General features: G+C 44.9%; 1 long non-coding RNA gene across 1 annotated transcript in view; it reads right to left on the bottom strand.

Moving 5' to 3' along the window:
• The window catches only part of LOC118703365, a 30,412-nt gene that overhangs the window by 12,029 nt on the left and 628 nt on the right, over positions 1–17,755 (bottom strand). Inside the window, exon 2 of the long non-coding RNA XR_004983005.2 lies at positions 973–1,146. This is a non-coding gene — a long non-coding RNA (uncharacterized LOC118703365). The remainder of the gene's footprint in view (positions 1–972; positions 1,147–17,755) is intronic.

Genomic DNA, 17,755 nt, shown 5'->3' with positions numbered 1-17,755 from the left:
CCTGACCGAGAGGTCACAGTTCAATTCCCGTTCAGGGCACATGACTGTTCGTGAGTTCCATCCCCAGTGTGGGGCATGCAGGAAGCAGCCAACAATGATTCTCCCTCATCTTTGATTTGTCTATCACTCTCTCCCCCTGTCCTTTCCTCTCTAAAATCAATAAAAATATTTTTTTAAATAAAGTGCATAATGTGGTCATTTTTAGTACATTCAGAGTTATGCTGCTATCACCGCTATTTCATTCCAGAGAAAACCTGATACCCATTGGCACTCAGTTTCCACCCTGGCAACCACTAATACATTTTGTCTCTATAAATTTGCCTGTTCTGGACATTTCATCCAAATGGAACCCACACCACCAGGTCTTTTGCTCCTGGCTTCTTTCACTCAGCATGTTTTCAAGCTTAGTCCATGTTGTAGCATGTGTCAGTATTTCATTCCTTTTTGTGGCTGGATAACATTCTGTTGTACGGATGGACCAATTTTGTTTATCCATCAGTTGAAGGACATTTGTGGAGGGACTTGACTGGAAAAGGCACAAGGGAACTTTCCAGGGTGATCAACATAGTAGTTATATGAGAGTATGTATTTGTCAAAAATTATTGAACTATCCACTTAAAATATATGCCTTTTATTGAAAATAATCTACATTTTTTAAAAGATCCCAGAAAAAAAATAAAGAGAAACAAAGAATATAGGAAGAAATGAAGAGAGGGAAAGAGAAACGGAGGGAGGGAGGGGATGATTCCTCTTTGTTTTAGCCACGGCCATCCCATCATGAGTTATTTGAGGGGGTAGGAAATCACCCAAGTCAACCTGCCTGGCTTCCCCCACAGGCTTCAGCAAATTGCTCTCAGTGGGGATCAAACTGTGCTCAGGATTACCCCAGGACCCCGTGATTATCTGAGCATGCTCTCTGACCAATTTTCATCACCTTCGCAGGGTACATGCTGTTCTACAGAGAAAACCTACCTTTTCTGCAGTGGGCTTGCTGGAGATGGCATCAGCTGGGCTGGAGCCATCTACCTGGGGCTGGCCACCCCCACACCAGCTTCTGCGTCTGAACATGCTCCCATTGAAATCATCAGAGTCCAATGCCTACCAAGTAACTTTGTGATACCAAGTTGTCCTTCCAGGGAGATTTTCCTGCAGCAGGAGGGTGGAGATAGCTGGTTAGCCTGACAGTTCTATCTTTTAGTATATGTGCTGCCGAAGCGAGCACATGACAGTTCTATCTTTTAACAAAAACAAAAAAATCAATAAACTGGCATGGGGTTTGATATCTTTAAAGTTTTGGGGGGTTTTTCACACCTGAAGGGAGGCCATGTAAGGAAAGAGAAGAGAAGAACCTCCCATACTGGGATGGAGGCCTGAGGACTCCACCATCAATTGCATCAGGACACCCTGAGCAATGAATACTTTGTCTTCTTGTCAAAAGACACTTAGTATTCTGTAGGTTACAAACAGCAAACAGCAGCATCTTCATTTGGCTCAAACTGATGATGATCTTACATCTAGTAGTTGTAAGACTCTGTGTGCAGGGCTGGAGAACTCTGTCCTAATTGTATGTGGTAGGCAGCAAGGCACCTGCAGGAAGAAAAAAAATAATAATAATAGGAGGCGAGAGGCACCAAGTGCTGCACCACTACAGGCTACACATCGTAAACGCCATGCACCCTCCACTAGCAGAGGCCACTTCACACCTTTCAGGAGCTATGTGCCAACGTGATGGCACAATGGATGCAATGTGCTCCCTCACCTCTAGGGGTGTAGAATAGCTTGCAAACAAAGAATCAAAATGCACTGTGGGAGTCATTACAATGGAGGGGTGTCTGAATTCTGCCCATCAAGGACTTCTGCCTGAAAGTGGGGGGCAAGGCGCAACAAGATGCAAACAAGCACAGACCTCGGGCTTCCTTGTGACACCCTGCATCGAGAGGCACAAGACCTTCCCATTGCTTAACTTGAGTAAAATGAGGAGGGAGAGACTCCCACCCTGGGAATAGGCTGGCCTCTCAAGCTAGATTCTGGCCTGAGTCATTCACAGATGGTTGATATCACAAACAAGGATGAATGAGCCAACTGTATCATTATATCTGCATATAAAAAAAATAACCACATTGCTGACATAGCACAAGATGGGAAGTAGCTGGATGGCTTTTGGTCACAGGGGCAATGAAATCTGGAAATGAAGAAGAGAGACGGAAGGAGAGCAGGATGAAGGAGGAAAAAGAGGAAAGGGGGAAATAGTTGGAGAGATGGAAGAAATAGCATCTCCCTTTGCACAAGGAGTGCAGGGCAGACTTTCCAAGACATAGAGAGTTTTCAGGACTCCTGACCTCAGAGAATAAGACCTGTGAGGTGACAGAGGAGCAGGCGGCTGTGAGGCCAAGGGGGTGAAACAGCCCCCCCCTGGCTCGGGTATCTCACCTACTGAAGCCACAGCCCATTTCCATGATGCAAATTGGAGGAGAGCATGAGGGCCTATTCTACAGATCTTTTTTTTTTTTTTTTTTCATTATCACTAGTTAAGTGCTAAGACTCTGAAGTCTGAGAGGCAAGACTTTTCTTCCTAAGCAATCAGAAATAAATAGAAGAAAAACGCTCTGTACTTGGTAAATCTGCGTTGGTGCAGGCCCACACGGCAGAGCATGGCAGAGGGGGTGGGCAAAGTTTCCGAGATCTTTAGCAGAGTTAGAACTCCAGATGGTACTGGCATGGAGACTGAGGGGGCTGCAGCTAAAAAGGCAGAAGGGAAACCAGGCGAGAAGCCCACTCCAAAGAAAGCTGCAAGAGCAGCATGTGTGGAAGGGTGAACACTTGCTGCCCGGGAGGCCCTCGAAGAGGGCTGCATCGGCGTCCATAGTCCTGGCTCCTCCTTTGCAATGGAGGCTCTGAAACCAGGGCTGTTGGCTGGTGAGGTGAGATGTATGGAGCTTGAGTGGAACAAGATCAGGCAAGAGAGCCGGGAGCTCTGGCTCTATTACTAATTGGCCATGCAGCCCTGAGCCAGTCATTTCTTCTCCCTGGATCCATCTCCTCATCTTGAAAAGGATGGTGGATGAAGGGTAATATGTAAAGCCTACAGAAGTATCATTGTTGGGATAGAGGGACTTGACAACTCTTCATTCAAATATGTTTCTGGCACCTTCAACCTTAAACTATAGGATATCAAAAAAAATGTATACACACACTTTGAATAATTATTAAGGCAGTGTTTTGTTTTTTTAAATGTATACACATACTTTGAATAATTATTAAGGCAGTGTTTATTTTTTTTTAATATATTTTATTGATTTTGTACAGAGAGGAAGGGAACGAGATAGAGAGCCAGAAACATCGATGAGAGAGAATCATCAATCCGCTGCCTCTTGCACACCCCCTACTGGGGATATGCCCGCAACCAAGGTACATGCCCCTGACTGGAATCGAACCCGGGACTTTTAAGTCCCCAAGCCGACGCTCTATCCATTGAGCCAAACCGGTTTCGGCAAGGCAGTGTTTATTAAAATACATTTCCTTTTCAAAATTAAGCTATCAGTTGTTAAAGTGTGTATATGTTTTTAATTTTTTTATTATTATTATTTCAGAGAGGAAGGGAGAGGGAGAAAGAGATAGAAACATCAATGATGAGAGAATCGTTGATTGGTTGCCTCCTGCACGCCCCCTCCTAGGGATTGAGCCTACAACCCAGCATGTGCCCTGACTGGGCACTGAACCCTGACTTCCTGGATTCTAGGCCTATGCTCAACCACTGAGCCACACTGGCCAGGCAAAGTGAGTATACATTTTTGGGGGACACCCTATATTTTGCATCTTTCCTCTAGCTTACTTAGCCACTTACCGTTCTTACCAGGCCAGTAAGCTTGCAGTGGGGTACCCCTCTAGATTTACCAAGGAAACCTGCTAAGTTGAATACATGCAAAGTGAAGCCTCAGAAAAGCTCTTCATACACATGTAAGTCTGTGACTTAAGCCCAAAGGCTCCCAGTCTGTGAAAGCACTGGGTCTTAGTGGGGTTTCCTGGCTGTCTAGGGCTGGCCTCGTGCCATGGTGACTTATCCAAGGCTACGGAAGTAATGGTGTGACTTCAGGTCAACAAATGAAGGGGAATAACTTAGGTGTGGGAATTGGGAGGGCACATTTAAGGCCCTACGTAACACAGCTCAGGCAATTGCTTACCCCATTCTTGAGGATACCCACCCATCATGATATTCTCTCTCTAGTCAGCCTCTGCAAATCCACAGGAGGTGAGGCCCAGAGACACCCCAGGCTGGCTAACCCATCCCTGTCTAACTTAGTTTTTCTGCCAAATTAAGTTTGCGTGCCCCCTCAGATGGAATGAAGAGGCTTGCTCGGTTAGAAAAACCTAAGGTATACTTACTTACATAAGACGGAATCAGACTAGAGGACTTAAAACTGATTTGGGAAAGTAAAAGAAGAGAGTAGCAATGTAAATTCACCAAAAATTTGTAACATTCACTTCTATTCAATAAGAGTTGGCCAATCACTATTACTGTTTTAGTTCTACTTTCAAAAGGCAGCATTTTGAAACAGCTTTGAAATCTACTTCACAAACATAAAATTCACCCATTTAAATTGCACAATTCAATGGTTTCTAGTATGTTCCCAGAGTTGTGAAACCATCGCCATTATCTAATTTTAGAATAGTTTATTACCCCCACCCCAAAAGAAATCCCATTAGCAGTCACTACCTACAGATTTAAAAGATTGCAATTTGCTCCTTTAAGTACTTTTCCTATAACTAGGACATGGCATACATCAGATAGCACTGATATCTTCATCAAGATCTCATGACTTATACAACAATCACAAGAAAAGATGTTCAACATCCCTCATCATCAGGGAAATGAAAATCAAAACCACAATGAGATATCATCTCACACTCATTAGGTTGGCTACTATAAAATAAAATGAAAAGCGTTGGCAAAGATGTAAAGAAATTGAAACCTTTGTGCATTGTTAGTGGGGGTGAAAATGGTGTAGCCATTGTAAAAAAAATGATATGCAGTTCCTCAAAAACTTAAAAGTAGAATTATATCCACTTCTGGATATAAACCCAAAAGAACTGAAAGTAGGGTCTCAGTAAGATATGTGCACATCTATGTTCATAGCACAATTAATTATTCTCAATAAGCAAAAGATAGAAGCAGCCGAAACCGGTTTGGCTCAGTGGATAGAGCGTCGGCCTGCGGACTGAAGGGTCCCGGATTCGATTCCGGTCAAGGGCATGAACCTTGGTTGTGGGCACATCCCCAGTGGGGGGCATGCAAGAGGCAGCTGATCAATGACTCTCTCTCATTGATGTTTCTAACTCTCTATCTCTCTCCCTTCCTCTCTGTAAAAAATCAATAAAATATATATTTTTTTAAAAAGATAGAAGCAATCCAAGTGTCCACTGACTGATAAATGGATAAACAAAATGTAGTCTATCCAACATGTAGAGGGTATTATGGTAAGTAAAATAGGTCAGAGAAAGCAAATACTGTATCCTTTCACTTATGTGTGGAATCCAAAAAACTAAACAAATGAACAAGTAAACAGACTCATAGATACAGAAAACAAACTGATAGCTGCCAGAGGGTTGGGCAAAAAGGTGAAGGAATTAGGAGGTACAAATTTACAGTTATAAAATAAGACAGAGGCCCTAACCGGTTTGGCTCAGTGGATAGAGCATCAGCCTGCGAACTGAAAGGTCCCAGGTTCGATTCTGGTCAAGGGCATATACCTTGGTTGCAGGCACATCCCTAGTAGGAGGTGTGCAAGAGGCAACTGATCAATGTTTCTCTCTTCGATGTCTCAAACTCTCTATCCTTCTTCCTTCCTCTCTGTAAAAAATCAATAAACTATATTTTAAATACATAAATACATAAATAAATAAATAAATAAGACACAGGGATACAAAGAAACATGTAGTGAATGCAATTAATAATATCAATGACAGGTAGTTACTTTGTTTCTCATGGTGACCACTTTGTAAAGTATATAAATGTCAAGTCACTAATACAACATTTCATGCCAACTATAATTTAATTTAAAAAAAACTTTATATTCCAATGTAATATTATACAGCATTAAAAAGGAAAGAAATTCTGACACATGCTACAACATGGATAAACCTTGAAGATATTATGCTAAGTGAAATAAGCCAGCCAGCCGAAACCGGTTTGGCTCAGTGGATAGAGCGTCGGCCTGCGGACTGAAAGGTCCCGGGTTCGATTCGGGTTAGGGGCATGTGCGTTGGTTGTGGGCACATCCCCAGTGGGGGTGTGCAAGAGGCAGCTGATTGATTGTAAGATTCCACTTATATGAAATACTAGAGTAGTCAAACTCCTAAAGACAAAGTAAAAGGGTGATTGCCAGGAGTCAGGGAGAGGGAACAAGAAGTTGTTGGTTAATAGGTACAGAGTTTCAGTTTGGCTAGACGAGAAGAGTTCTAGAGAGGATGGTGCTGATGGTTGCACAACAATATGAATGTATTTACTATTTGAACTATATACTTAAAAATGTTTAGGATGGTAAATTTTATTAGTATAGATGTTTATACCTTTGTTCTTAAAGGTCAAGACCAAGAAATAATTTGATACCCTTCTCTTGTGTGTCCACAGAAGTTCAACATACAATGGCCTTTCATCCAACTGTGGGTTCCCTTGCCAGAAACCTCCCCCTTCTGATTTTAGGACTACTTTTACAGAACTGGATTTATATAACTGATATACCAGGGAGAACAGAACTTTTAAACCATTTTTCATCCATTTAACAGATATTTTTTGAACAGGGTAACACTCTTGGCTCATCACTGGAAGTTAGAGAAATAAATCAGAAACTCCCAGTTAATAAGAAACTCAAAATATTGTGGATCTGGTGGGAACACAAATACATCACAAGATCCATGACATTAACAAATAGATAACAGGATGGAATAAATGTCACAACAGGCTTATAAGCATAGGGCTGTAAGGATCTTGGACATTTCTGACTGGTAGGAGGGAGGAGTCTTTATGAAAAAGCAGGTATTTGGGTTGGACCTTGAAGAATGAATGGAGAATCTTGACAAATGAGATACAGACTGAGAGGACAGCAGGAACATTTGGGAAGTAGGAATACAGCCCCATGTGAGGGGAGCATAAAGTTGGCTTGGCCCCCAACCTTGTATTGAGGCTGGTTGTGATCCAGCTGAGACCTTCAGCTGGATCTAGGCCAACGTGAGGGAACCCAAGAGACCTAGACCTTTTTTCTCAAGTTCTATGGTACTTGCAGCATAACTCACACCAAATCTTAACTGCCCTCTTAACTATACATATTTTCTTTTCTCTAATTAGTTCTCACAAGTGCTTTTGCTTTCCTAGCTAAAATTGCAGCTCCTGATTTCTTGAGAACATAGTAGGGAGCATGTATATTCTATCCCAGCCAGCATGAGGCTGGGCACACTTGTTGACTGGTTGCTGAAGTCATAAGATGACAGTTTTACAAACAAGTATAGCAAGAAGGGGCAATACTTGTAACCTTAGCCTTGGATAACAGTGAAGGGATCATGCGGAGACACATACTTCTGGTTTCAGGATTACATTTTATAGAGCTGATCTAAATTTATCAAGGCTCAGACTTGTTGGGTCACTCTGTGGAACTGCCCTGGATTTGACCTTTGGCTCTCTCTTACACCAAGATGCCAAGTTCCCTTTAATCCATTTTACTAGTTCCTGCTTGTCAACAACTTCCAATAAACATGGTGTCTCATCCTTTCTCTTGGAAAGAGTAACAGGAAGGATGGCATAATTTCCCTTGCCAATTTGGAGACCCAAGGTCCAATGCCAGAGGAGAGAGCAGAGCCAGGGCCAGAGGGGGAAGGGGGAAAGATCTTGAGGCAGAATAAAGCTTCCTACCAGATGGTCTACAAGGAGTGTGAGGTCTCATATGAAGTGCTGGGTGAACAGAACTGAAAAATAGGGAAAATGGATAGGAATAAAACCCAAATAGGTCAAATCCCCACTCACCCCAATGGAATATGAGCAAACAATAAAGGTAATAAACTAGAGTAGGGTGGAGGGGGCAGGTACAAAAAGGACCAAAGGTCCAGGTGTTCAGGGTTAAAGAATTTTAGTGGGGGGATTAGAGAAGTTTATTTTTAGCCTAACCTTCTCTAATCCCATAGTTGAAGCCCTCAAACATCATTGCCTGTTAGGGTTACCCAGTGTCTCTTCATCTTTGACCCTTCCAATTAATTAATCCTCCACGCTGCTGCCAGAGTGATCATTCTACAACAGAAATTGGTTCAAAGTCTCCCCTCTACCTTCAAGATAAGGTTCAAAGTTCGCACAGCCTATGAAGGCCCCCCATGCTAGACCCAGATAGACCATCAAGTCTAATCCCCTCTCTTCACCCTTACCCCGCTCTACATTCCATTCACCTTATTCCACTGACATTGTACTGCACAATATTCTCCAACGATGCAATAAACTTACTCTCAACTGTGAGGAAAATTCCAATTGCAAGGTCCAGCTCAAGTGTCAACGCTTCACTTAAATTTCCCCTTGCTACTCTGTATAAAATTTATTACCATGACTTGCATTGATTTAGAGACTGAGAGCCCATCTGGGGTAGGAACAGGTTTTGACTTTTTGTAGCCCTCCTTGATCTTAGCTAGCATAGGAGGAATAGGTTTACTTAAAGAATGAATCCCTGCCAAAACCGGTTTGGCTCAGTGAATAGAGTGTCGGCCTGCAGACTGAAAGGTCCCAGGTTCAATTCCGGTCAAGGGTATGTACATTGGTTGCGGGCGCATCCCTGGCAGGGGTTGTGCAAGAAGCAGCTGGTCGATGTTTCTCTCTCATCGATGTTTCTAGCTCTCTACCCCTCTCCCTTCCTCTCTGTGGAAATCAATAAAATATATTTTAAAAAATAATAAGAATGAATCCCTTACCTTTAGACACACAGGGAGCCCCTGGCAGAGCCTAATTAAAATCTAGGTTGTCTGATGCCCAAATCAGGACATTTCTTCCTAGGTTACTTCTTCTACCTGTTTTCCATGACCGTGCAGTTGGATGGTTGCTCACTGACCTAGACTTTGAAACACTGGGGCAGTGACAGACTTTTTCAGAAGCAGGAACCCAAGCTGCTATCTGTAAGGACAGCCTTCTATGCCTCTCCTAGGGAAGTGTTTTGATTCTGAAGGGCTTTGAAGCAAGCTGTAGGCAGCGACAGAGCAGGTGAGTCATCATCCCAGCCCACACCCGTTCTCTCACACCGTTCTCTGCCAAAGGGCCCCAGCATCTGTCAGTCTTAAGTGATAGGGGAAATGTGTGCTCTGAGCTTACTGAGGTCCCAAGGAGGGAGAGCTGCCGTGGTGGCCAAAGTCTCCCTCGCCACTGGTGGTGAAAGCAGATGTGGTGGTCTTGTCTATTGAAGCAAACATAAAAGGACCCAGGGAACACAGGAAATGGCCTCAGAAAAGCTGCAGCTATGATAAAGGTCAAGGGACACAGTCCACTAGTTTTTGGGACCCATATGGACAGACAGATGTATGGGACTTTCCACCTAAGCATCCTGTTCTCTACTGCCTGCCCTCATTGGTGTCTCTTCATTTCTCCAAATTTGAAGTGCCTCAAGGAAACCATAAGATGCCTTCCACCACCCATCCCCCAAACTTCACCAGCACATTACCTCACAGCTGAGTCTTGTTTTAAGCAAAGTCAACATGTGAAGTTGAGGGATAAATCTACACTTGACAAAACTATTTTCACCGCAAAGAACTCCTCTGATGCATTCATTCACTGGTGGCTTACAATGTGGAAGGTCCTCTGTAAGGAACTGAAGAGATACAAATACTATTACAGTATAATCCCTGCCTCAACAAAGAAAACAAGTTGCATTTCCAAATTACTGTAAATACAGGAGATAATATGATAAATCCTTTGAGGGAGGCCCGCAAAAGTGAGTCTGAGACTCTGCAGGTAGATGACTTAGAGCAGGGGTGTCGAACTCAATCAGAGAAGGGGCCAAAATCTAAAATCCAGCCTAAATCGCGGGCCGAATGATTTACTGAACAGTCATAAACTGACAATGTTAACCAGAAATGTGAATTTAAAATGAGTGGAACAATCTTTTCCTTAACAGTGCTGTTAACCAACTCACATGCTATCAAGCAAAACAGTAATATTGGTATCAAGCAAAACAGTAATATTGGAATGTACCTAAAATGCTCATTGTTTTGTTTTCTGGCTAGATGTCTGACACTGTTTTCCCCGGATCAATGAGTCAATGTTCGGTTTTATTTCTTGGGCTGTAGCAACCCGCAAAACAGCATGGAGGTTGTCATCGGTAATGCGTGATCTGTGCTTGTTTTTGTTCAGATTCATTATTGAAAACATCTGTTCACAAAGATAGGTGCTCCTGAACATGGATAGAATACGGGCAGCATGAAGTCGGAGCTCTGGCATTGAGTCAGGGGGCAGTAGAGGGTAGAAGTCCTCAATTTCAACATCCTGAAACCTTGATTTCAGGCCACTGTCAGACTGAAGCTCGATTATCTCCATCTGAAGGTGATGGGGCACATTGTTGACATCAACTGTAAAAGGATTGGCAAAGATGTCAAAGCCTGAGTGCTGTGTTCTAAAGTCAGAGAAGCGCCGCTCAAATTCACTTAGTAAACAGCTAACTTTGGTAGCCAGCCGACTGCAAGGAAAAGTACCAGAAATAGTGGTTGAGATACTCAAACAAAAGGGAAAGTGGGCAAGATTGTCCTGTTCCAGTTGGGACTTCCATAGTTGAAGTTTACGCTGGAATGCTGTGATCATGTCAGACATCTTCGTGATGACTTGTTTGCGTCCCTGCAGCTTCAGATTCAGTTGGGCGAGATGCTCGCATATGTCACACATCATAGCAAAATCACATAGCCAGGCGGGATCCGACAGTTCAGGCAAGGGCTTTCCTTTACTTTCCATGAAAAGAGCAATTTGTTCTCTGAGCTCAAAAAATCTTTTGAGGACTGCGCTCTTGCTCAGCCATCTTACTTCTGTGTGGTATGGCACGTCTCCATGCTCTGCACCCACCTCCTGTAAAAACTGCTGGAACTGGCGATGATTCAGGCCACGTGCCCTTATAAAGTTAATAGTTTTAATGACTGTGATCATTATGTCATTCATGTCCAGAACTTTTCCACACATAGCCTCTTGGTGGATAATGCAATGATAAGTAATCAAGGGTGTGTGGTAGTGACTTTTTTGCATTCTTTCCTTCATTAGTCCAACCAAGCCTTTCTTTTCTCCGCACATTGAAGGTGCGCCATTAGTAGTTAGCCCCACCAACTTTTCCCAGGGTAATTTAAAATTATTTATAGATTTCTCCACAGCCTCAAATATATCTCTACCAGTCGTCGTCCCATGCATGGCAGCTACATCCAAAAGTTCCTCAGTGACAGAGAGGTCAGTCTTCGTAGCACATATAAAGATGGACAGCTGCGCTGTATCAGTGTTGTCTGTGCTTTCATCGATAGCAAGTGAAAAAGCGAGATAACTGCATGCCTGTTCGGCCAGCTGTGATGATAGATTTCCTGAGAGTTCTTGAACTCTATCTGCAATGGTGTTTCTTGACAAACTGACATTTTGAAAACTCTGTATCTGGTCTGGGCATACTTGCTCACACACTTTTAGCATGCATTGCTTCAAAAAGGCACCCTCTAAAAAACACCTTGAAGTACGGGCAATTTCTTCAGCCACTATAAAGCTTGCTTTCACTGCAGCATCATTTTTCGCTGTAGCCTTTGTAAACATTTGCTGCTGTGATTGTAGTTTGCCTTTTAGTTCTTTAACAATTTTATGCTTTTCTTCCAAAGTATATTTGCCATACTTAACATTATGTTTGGTGTCAAAATGACGACATATATTGTACCCTTTCATCACCGACACTGTCTCATAACACAATATACACACTGGTTTGCCCTCTCTAAGCACAAACATGTACATGTATTCATTTTCCCATTTGTCATTAAATTGTCTGCCTTCACCGTCAACTTTTCTTTTCCTGGACATTTTGGGATCAATATTGGCAGTAAAAGATGTAGTTTATTGGAAATCTGCGTTAGAAGGAAAAAGTTGAAAACTGCACAGGGATAGCTTGATTTGGCAGATGGAGTGGAGAAAAAAAAAGTCAGTCAATAAATGCCTGGCTGGGTACAGATAGCAGATTCTGTTGCGATTTTTATGCCTGCACTTTATGCCAGGAACTGGCAGCTTCTGCTGTGTATTTTTTATGCCCGCACACTCACTCTCTCCTCTGCTCTGCCACCCGCACAACCACATCGGATGCCGGACTATAGGTCACGCCTCCTGAATCTCGCGTGACTTGTTATCTATGTGCATGCGTAATAGATAGCAAGTATGGCGGCCGGCGAGGCGGCCGGCGAGATCACAAGCCTCCTATGTCACCGCGCGTCATTGTGATGGAACGCAGCAGAGTGCAGTGATGACAGCGCGGTGCAGCCACATTGCAAGGCCTGGCGGGCCGGATTTGGCCCGCGGGCCTTGTGTTTGACATGTGTGACTTAGAGGGACATCATGGGGGAGGAGGAATATAAGCTGGGCTTTAGAGAATGGATTGGAAATAGGTAAAATGGCCTTCCCACTGGAGGAAATAACATCAGCAAAAGACTGGAGGAGGAAACACAGACTATGGATGGAATCAAATGTCAGGTAGATCCACAAGGGTGGGCTGACACATTTGACATGTCCAAGCCTCAGGAACACAGGCAATCGCACAAGGCAAAGGCTCTGAATAGCAAAGGGACAGGAGAAACACAGAGATTCAAGCAGCAGGGTTTATTCTAGGTGAGAAGTGTGCCGGGAGGGGCCTTGGAGTCAGATCAGAGTTCGAATACCAGCTCTGCTCTTAACAATGTGTAATGGTGAACAAGTCACCTTGCCGGAAGCCTTGATTTTTTTCATCTGCAGGATCCCTACCTAGTAGATCACTATGAAATAATAGATATGAAGCATCTGGCACAGTGTTGGGAACATAGCATATGATCATTAGATTCCTTTTCCATGCTTGAGGGGCTTGAACGACAAACAACCAACGAAGTATTTTGTGGGACACTTTAGGAAGGAAGAGGCCTATAAAAGGGGATTCTGAAGAGAGGAGATGGTAAAGGGAGAGAAAGCATGGAGGAAAGAGCTCAGTGCCTTTAAGTTGAGGCTTCTGCTGTACAGCAGGCCATTTTAGGAGTGCTGGTAAAACCCTTCACCATATTAGCTGTTGGTCCATCCCTGAGGAACGCTGTGTTCCAGCGATGCAATTAGCAGAACTGAGTTTGTGGGTGGAGCAGTGAGGAGTTGAACAGAGAAGAGAAGCAGCAGCATTCTGAGGCCCTGCCCAGATTGTGGGGCATCGGAAATGAGGGGGTGGCTTCAGAGAGAAAACGTTTTCATTCTAAAAGCAATCCTTCACTAGGAAAACAAAGAAGTCCAAGGTTTTTTAAAAGTCAGATCTATATACCCACTCTTTTAACCTTGCATAACCTGACTTACAAATAAGCAGGAGAGATACCAGCAGGCCTGGGACTTACCTTTGCAGAGAGCCTCCAGACTCTACAGTTGAGCCTCTCAGCTAAGGATTTTCTGAGAAATTTAACACTGAATTCTATTTGTGTTTGTTCCTCATTCATTCATTCCACAAACATCCACAGAGAAATGACTAAACACAAGATAAGATCCCAGACAGGCAGGTGACAGCTTTGTTGCTCAAACCTCCATTCCAAGTGGTGTGACTAGTCCATTTTTTTATCTGTTAGATGGAAAAAACAAGTTTATGGGAAGATGCAATAAGACAATGGACATATTTGGGCGAAACCGGTTTGGCTCAGTGGTAGAGCGTCGGTCTGCAGACTGAAAGGTCCCAGGTTCGATTCTGGTCAGGGGCATGTTTGTTGGTTGCGGGCATATCCCCAGTAGGGGGTGTGCAAGAGGCAGCTGGTCGATGTTTCTCTCTCATCGACGTTTCTAGCTTTCTCTCTCTCTCCCTCCCTCTCTGTAAAAAATCAATAAAATATATATTTTTTTAAAAAGACAATGGACATATTTGATACATTTTAAGCAATCAAGAAATATCAACCATGGACAACAGGGAGGGTGAGGGCATGCGTGGGGATGGGTTTGGGATGGGAATGGGGGGATGATGACAAATATGTGACACCTTAATCAATAAAGTAAATTTTAAAAAAAAGAAATATAGCCAAAACCAGTTTGGCTCAGTGGATAGAGCGTCGGCCTGTGGACTGAAGGGTCCTGGGTTCGATTCTGTCAAGGGCCTGTACCTTGGTTGGGAGCACATCCCCAGTGGGGGTTGTGCCAGAGGCAGCTGTTAGATGTTTCTCTCTCATCAATGTTTCTCACTTTCTATCTCTCTCCCTTCCTCTCTGTAAAAAATCAATAAAATATTTTTTAAAATTAAAATTAAAAAAGAAAGAAAAAGAAATATAAACCATTATTATACTACTAGTGGCCTGGTGCATGAAATTCATGTGTGTGTGGGGGGGTGTTCCCACACCCTCTCAAAGGATGTCCTACTGCCACTTTACATGGATTGGGCCTAAACTGGCAGTCAGACATCCCTCTCAATCAGGATTGTTGGCTTCAGCTGCTCACCTGATTGCCCCTAACCACTCTGCCTGCCGACCTGCTCACCCCCGAATGCCCCCCCGCCAGCCTGCTCAACCTCAACTGCCCCCTGATGGCCTGCTTACCCCCAACAGCCCCGTTCCCACCAGCCTGATCATCCACAACTGCCATCCCATCCTGGCCATATCCCCCCTTGGTGACCCAAGCTCCCAGCTCCTCCTTTTTTGTTTTTTTGTTTTTTTAGGGCCTCCTTGAGCGGAGGCCAGGGCTGGCTAGAAGCAAGTATCTGGGATTTATTTATCTTCTATAATTGAAACTTTGTAGCCTTGAGCAGAGGCCAGGGCCTGGCAGGGAGGGTGGGAAGCTTGGCTTCCTCCATCACTGAGGAAACCCAAGCCTCCTGCTCACTCCAGCTCCTTGGCCATCACCATCTTGGTTGGTTAATTTGCATACTCACCCCTGATTGGCTGGTGGGCATAGTGGAGATATGGTCAATTTGCATGTTTCTCTTTTATTAGTGTAGACAAGTAAGATTACGTGTTATGCTAAATATCTCTCATTTGTCCTTCCAAGTACTGTCTTTATTTTCCACACTGTGCTGTGCTCTTGAATTCACATATATGGACTAATCAAGGCTCCCTTGCCCTCTGACTTCCCATTGGGCTTGGTCCCTGGGGAGCCTGGACAGATCTGAAGGGAGAAAGAGAAGTTTTTATAGTCTCAACTGCATTCCTGAGCCCTTTGATCCAAAGTCTCAGCTCTAGAAAGATGACCCTCCCCCTTCCAGTCTCTCTGCCTCAGATGGTGAGATCCCTTTGTTACTGGCACCAGAATATTTCACTACCCATATTGCTTCCCTACATCTTGCCTCAACTTATCCAACTGAAATATGCCATCTGTTTTTTGCTGGCCCCTTAATTTACATGGTATATTAAGGAGAATAACAACAGGCCTAGGAATCAGGAGACATGAATTCAAGTCCCAACTCTGCCACAAGCTGGCTCTATGACCCCGGGCCAATCTCTTTCCTTTTCTAAGCCTCGGCCTCTTGTGTAAAAAGAACCACATGGCTCTTTTGTGCTACAATTCCCTGCCACTACTGAGTGTGCTGTGAAGTTAAAACCAGGAAAGGGATGCTTATCCTATCTAATAAAAGAGGAATATGCAAATTAACCATCACTCCATGACAAAATGGCGACCCTCATAGCCACAAGATGGTGGCACCCAGTCCCCTCAGCCCCGCTGCTGGAGTGTCTGGGCCTGTCTGCCTGAGGGGGTAGATCCAGCCTTCCTGCTCCACTGCTCCTGCAGCAGTTGGGCCAGTCAGCCCCACTCAGGTTCACACGGACCAAGCAGCGGGCAGACAGAGCCAGGACAGCGTTGTGGGAACCTCCAGAGGGGGCGGACCCAGCCTTCCTGCTTCACCAGTGCTGCAGCAACTGTTGGGCCCGTTAGCCCCACGCCAGGGTTCACGGGACCAGGCGAGGAAGCTGGATCTGCCCCCAGACACGACAGACAGAGCCTGGACATCAGGGCTTGGGGGCTTCTTTCGCAGGGTGATGACTCAGGCCCGGCAGCAGAACCTGGACAGCAGGGCATAGGGGCTTCCTTAGTGTGTCAGTGTCGGCGAAGCCCCCAGGCCTGGCAGACAGAGCACACTGCAGGGCATTGGGGCTTCCTTCGCATGGCGGATTCAGGCAGAGAGCAGACAGCAGGGTTTGGGGGCTTCATCTCTATGGCTGTAGTGAAACCCCCAGGTCTCACAGAGAGCAGAGAACCACAGGAGTGGGCCTGAGCCATCAGTAGGACATCCCCTGAGAGCTCCTGGATTGTAGAGGGTGCAGATTGAGCTGATGGACCCCTGTGCACAAATTTCATGCACCAGGCCTCTATTCCTATATAATAAAAGGGTAACCTGCAAATCGACTGAACAGTGGAATGACTGGTTGCTATGATGCACACTGACCACCAGGGGGAAGATGCTCAGCTCAGCAGCTGCCCCTGATGGTCAGTGCGCACCCACAGAGGGAGCGGCACTCAGTCAGAAGCCAAACTCACAGCTGGCGAGCACAGTGGCAGTGCTAAGGGTGTCTGCCTGCCTGCTTTGGGGGAGCAGGCCTAAGCCATCAGTTGGACATCCCCCAAGGACCCCCAGACTGCAAGAGGGCACAGGCCTGGCTGCGGGAACCCTCAGTGCACGGATCTCATGCATTGGGCTTCTAGTAAGGGAATAAAGCTTCTCAGTGCAGAGAGCAAGTTAGCCAACCAAGCAGCTTTCCCCAAGCCCCACATCAGCTCATTCTTTCCGCAAGCCCTACATCAGGAATTACCTAACGCCCTTCCAAGAATTTTCCTTTTCCTCATGCCACCAGGGTATAAAGGCCCCTTCCTGGGTCCTAGTATGGGAGCTGGGCATGGGAGAGGGGAGTCCAAGCAGGGAAACAGGTACACAAGTACTTGATGCCAGTGCTTCCTCCACAGGGCTACAAAGGGAAACGATGCCATCTCACAGTGGTGAGCAGAGAAGGGAGCCACTAAACCAGCCTCCTGTCAGAAGACACCAAACACCCTGTCTCTGGGTATGTTTCAAATGGAGGTTAAGACCATTTGATGAGATATTACAGAACCTCTGAAGTGCTTTTAAACTCCTGCAATGAGTGACTCAGGGAACTCCAGGGGCCACAAGAAAGACATTCTAGTGAGACTATCACCCTTCCTGTCCCCATAAATTTATCTGGAGCTTCGGCTGCCTAAGTACTTTCCCACCTACTGGTTGGTACCCAGAAGTAGGCAAAAGTGGGCAAGGTAAGGCTGGGTTTCTGTCCTAAAGAGCAGAATAGAATTAGGGACATAGAAAGGGAGTGGACTGACAATTCTCAGGGGGAAGGGGGTCTGAGGAGTGCGGGAAGAGATTGGACAAAAATCTTACACCTATGGATGAAGACAGTGGCCGGGGGTAAGGGCATGGGGTGGGGTGGGGAATCAAGTGGAGAGGAGCTATGGGGTGGGGAGAAAGAGGAACACCTGTAATAATCTGAACAATAAAGATTTGTGTTAAAAAAAAAAAAAAAAACAGACCCAGAGTCAGAGAAGCAGCGATCAGACTGTCAAACCTCAGAGGGAAGG

This window comes from Pipistrellus kuhlii, unplaced genomic scaffold, assembly GCF_014108245.1.
Source record: "Pipistrellus kuhlii isolate mPipKuh1 unplaced genomic scaffold, mPipKuh1.p scaffold_m20_p_4, whole genome shotgun sequence".
Lineage (NCBI taxonomy): Eukaryota > Metazoa > Chordata > Mammalia > Chiroptera > Vespertilionidae > Pipistrellus > Pipistrellus kuhlii.
The sequence above is the reverse complement of the archived record's forward strand: the minus strand, read 5'-3'. Positions and strand labels throughout refer to the sequence as shown.